This window comes from Sarcophilus harrisii, chromosome 3, assembly GCF_902635505.1.
Source record: "Sarcophilus harrisii chromosome 3, mSarHar1.11, whole genome shotgun sequence".
Taxonomy (NCBI): domain Eukaryota; kingdom Metazoa; phylum Chordata; class Mammalia; order Dasyuromorphia; family Dasyuridae; genus Sarcophilus; species Sarcophilus harrisii.
The window spans coordinates 147,123,232-147,127,970 of NC_045428.1; positions in this window are offsets into that span (position 1 = coordinate 147,123,232).

A 4,739-nucleotide genomic window follows, 5' to 3' on the forward strand; every position below is an offset into this window, starting at 1 on the left:
TTTTTTCTTTTAGTTTGCATTTTCTTCCACAAAATGACCAATATGGAAATGTTTTATGATTGTAACCTATATTAGATTGCTTCCCATCTGAGAGAGGGGAGAGAGAATTTGGAATTCAAGTTTTTAAAAAATGTATGTTGAAAATTGTCTTTACAAGTAATTGGGAGGGAATAAACTATTAAAATAGTTGATTATTCATTCTTTATTATTCATTCATACTTCCATTTGAATAAGGTTACAAACTATATTTGTGCTCTTTTTAAATTATTATTTTAAGCTCAGCAAGTTGCAATTTTTAGAAGATTTGATTTTGGTTCCCAATATCTAGGGGTTAAAGTAGTTCTTTTCTAAGTAAACCTGTTTATGTGTCGTGTCAAGGGAGCTTTGGACAGGAAGTAGGAGGCACTCTAAATTGCAGCTAGATCCTGGCAAATTGACCTAAATTGCTTCAGTCTTTCTGTGTATTGTTTCTACTATTTGCAGTTAGACAACTTTCCTTTCCAAGTATCTCATAGACAACTTTTAGGGTTACATTTGGGGAAAAGGGGATTGGGCAATATGTTTCCTTAGCTTGTTCATACTGAAAATTCAGTAGCTATTCATGACCTCCAATCTACTGTAGATCAATTCAGAAGTTGCAAAATGCTCTTTTTTTTTTTTTTTCCCTAACCTGGGCCCATTGAGCAGCCTGCTGGCTTTCTTCTCCTGAGGATTTACTATATTGATATTGGATTTTGTATGGACACAATTGATTAATTTTAGCTCTACTACTGCTCAAAACTCCCAAGTTTAATGATCCATTATACTTAGCCTCCTTAGTAGTAAAGATTATAAATGTTCAATACCATATCCAGATGATCTTCTGTCTTTTGACACTGCTGCAATCCTAGTATATGCCCTCATCACCTCTAACCTGGACCATTACACTAGCTTACTGGTCAGTCCCCTCACTTCAAGTCTCTCTCCAGTATAATCCATCTTCCATTAAGCTATAAAAGTAATTTTCTTAAAGCTCATATTTGATCATGTCACCTCCCTATTCAATCAATTCCAATGACTCCTTTTACCTCCAAAATCAAATACAAAATCCATTGTTTAGCTTTTAAAGCCCTTCATCACCTGACTCCTTTCTACCTTTTCAGTCATCTTCTTCTTCCCCTTGGTCATATACATTAGGATCTGGTGACGCTGGTCTCTATGTCATTCTTCAAACAAACCAGTCCATCTCCCTCTCCTTCCACGAGGAAGTGAAAGAATAGGGGACAAAATACTTTAATGATATTTAGAGCTAGAAAAGATTTTTAAATTTATCTAAAACAATCCCCCTTATTTTACAGATGAGGAAAGTAAGATTCAGAGAAATTAAGGTTATTCAAGTATTAAATAGCATGGTCAAGATTTAGCATAACATGTACATACAACTCTAAATTCAGTGCTCTTTACCTAAACCTAAAGCCTAAATTTTAATTTTATTTGCCTTTCTTTGTATCCCCAGCATTTAACATGGAGTCTGGCACATAATAGGTGTTTAATAAATACTAGTTGACTGATTGACTGGGGAATTGTCTAATAGGACAAAATGTGGCAATTATAAAACATTTCCTTCTAAATAGAGTGGGGTAGGGGAAGTAGAACAGAGTGTTCTGTTTCTGATAGTCATCCTCTTTCTTGGAAGCATGCCCACCAAGTTCACTTCCAGGTAGGAAACAGCAAAGGACTATTGGCTATCCTTCCTTGAAAGGCTAGTTGTCTTGATTGCCTGACAGAGATAAAGGTTGGAAATTCTCTGAAAATACTCTTCTCAGCTTTATAAAAAAAAACTATTTCACAAATAATTCATGACATAATACCAGGCAATAAAAATGCCACAATATTTTCTTTTAGGAAAAAGCAAAAAGATACAAAGAACGAATCATAAAAACAGTAGATAATTTCGATGAGATTCTGGTGGTTGTCTCCAGACTAAACTTGCTCTATGCCCCAAGCCCCACAAAAAATAATTATTCATGGGTCTCATGTATACATATATTGTATTTAACTTACACTTTAACATACTTAACATGTATTGGTCAACCTGCCATCTGGGGGAGGAGGTGAGGGGAAGGAAGGGAAAAATTAGAACAAAAGGTTGCAAATAACCGTCAATGCTAAAAAAATTACCCATGTATATATCTTGTAAATAAAAAGCTATAATAATAAAAAAAAAAAAAAACATGGGTCTCACTAGAATAATGAACAGGTCATCATATTCTGAAACCATACCAGAAGGTTACTATGGGACAGTTACCTTGTTGTTTGTTCTTTGCTCTTAAAGTGGACCATGACATCAGGGAGATGATGCCATGGCAATCAAGTGAGTTGGATTTAGGTGAGGGAGGGCTGTGCAAGGTCACCTGCTTCACTTTCCCCTCCAGAATCATCTGGATTCAGTAGCCAGATATGGGTCAGCACAACTGAAGATCAGCCAATAAAAAAATAGCTCCAATAGGATGCAGAACAGAACACTCAATAAACCTCAATAAATCTTTCCCCCAACATGGCATCTATAAAGTTCCTCTTTGCTCAAGTGAACTTATGCTACTTATAATATCATTACCATATAGTAATACCCTCCTAAGCGGGCTCATCTGTATGCATTCTGGATAACCACAAGAACAGTTCAACCAAGAACCCATGTTGGCAAATTCCTTCTATAACCTCAAAATTTACATATTTTGTGATCTAATCAGCATCATTTACTGTATAAAAATCCTTGTTTTGCTTTGCTGGGCTCCTTTAGGAATCTTGGTCAGCCTACTTGGAATCCAGCTCCAACTACATAGATGATTGATATAAAAATTCACATCATACTAAATTAGAAAGACAAGGAAGGAAATTCCCTTTCAGATCTACAAATGAGATAAAAGTTATGATCAAAAAATGGATAAAGATGATTATAGAAGATGAAATGGACAATTTTGATTACATAAAATTTAAATGTTTTTGTAAAATAAATTCAAAGCAACCTATATTAAAAAGGAAATAGTTAACTGGGGAAAATATTTGCAGAAGGTTTTTCTATGGGAGTTTCATTAAAACTTCTATCAGAACATTATTGGTGGAGTTGTGAACGAATCCAACCATTCTGGAGAACAGTTTGGAGCTATGCTCAAAAAGTTATCAAACTGTGCATACCCTTTGATCCAGCAGTGTTACTACTGGGCTTATATCCCAAAGAGATTATAAAGAAGGGAAAGGGACCTGTATGTGCACGAATGTTTGTGGCAGCCCTCTTTGTAGTGGCTAGAAACTGGAAAATGAGTGGATGCCCATCAATTGGAGAATGACTGAATAAATTGTGGTATATGAATATTATGGAATATTATTGTTCTGTAAGAAATGACCAACAGGAAGATTTCAGAAAGGCATGGAGAGACTTACATGAACTGATGCTGATGAAACAAGCAGGGCCAAGAGATCATTATATACTTCAACAACAATACTATATGATGACCAGTTCTGATGGACTTGGCCATCCTCAGCAATGTGATCAACCAAATTATTTCCAATGGAGCAGTAACGAACTGAACCAGCTACGCCCAGCGAAAGAACTCTGGGAGACGACTAAGAACCATTACATTGAATTCCCAATCTCCATATTTTTGCCCACCTGCATTTTTGATTTCCTTCACAGGCTAATTGTACAATATTTCAGAGTCTGATTGTACAGCAAAATAACGGTTTGGTCAAGTATATTTATTGTGTAATTTATATTTTACTATATTTAACATCTACTGGTCATCCTGCCATCTGGGGGAGAGGGTGGAGGAAAGAGGGGAAAAATTGGAACAAGAGGTTTGGCAATTGTCAATGCTGTAAAGTTACCCATACATATAACCTGTAAATAAAAGGCTATTAAATAAAAAAGAAAAAAAAAACTTCTATCAGAGAACCAGCATGAACCCCCAAATCCTTTTTATGTCTTTTATGAAAGACATGAAAATGTCTTTGTTGGAGTTGGAGACTGTCTTAGCCTGAATTATTTCAGAGGTCACACCACAACACATACCTCATACTTCAACAATTTCATTAAAGATAATGATAAGAATAAGAATATACCAAAAATTGGGGGTGCAGTCCTTTGGAGGAAATTTATATCTATAAATATTTTCATCACCAAAAGAGAGTAAGAGAGAAATACAAATTAAAACGATTTGGAGGTACCATCCCATACACATCAGATTGGCTAATATGACAGAAAAAGGAAATGATAGATGTTGAAGGGGATGTGGGAAAACTAGGATACTAATGCATTGTTGAGGGAGTTATGAACTGATGCAACAATTATGGGGGGGTCATAAAACTATGCATATCCTTTTATCCAGTAATCCTTGTAATACCACTACTAGGTCTGTATCCCAAAAAGATCATAAAAGAGGGGAAAGGACCCAAGTGTACAAAAATATTCATAACAGCTCTTTTTATAGTGGCAAAGAATTAGAAATTGATGGGTTGCCTATTTTTTTTTCTTTCTTGTGGTTTTTCCCATTTGTTCTGATTCTTCTTTCACAACATGACTGATATGAAAATATGTTTACTATGATTGTACTATATAACCTGTATTAGATTACTTGCTGTCTTGGGGAAGAGGAAGAAAAGAGAAAGAAGAAAAAAAGTTGGAACTCATAGTTTTACAAAAAACGTATGTGAAAAAAACTATTTTTACAAGTAATTGGGGGAAAATAAAATACTGGCAAAGG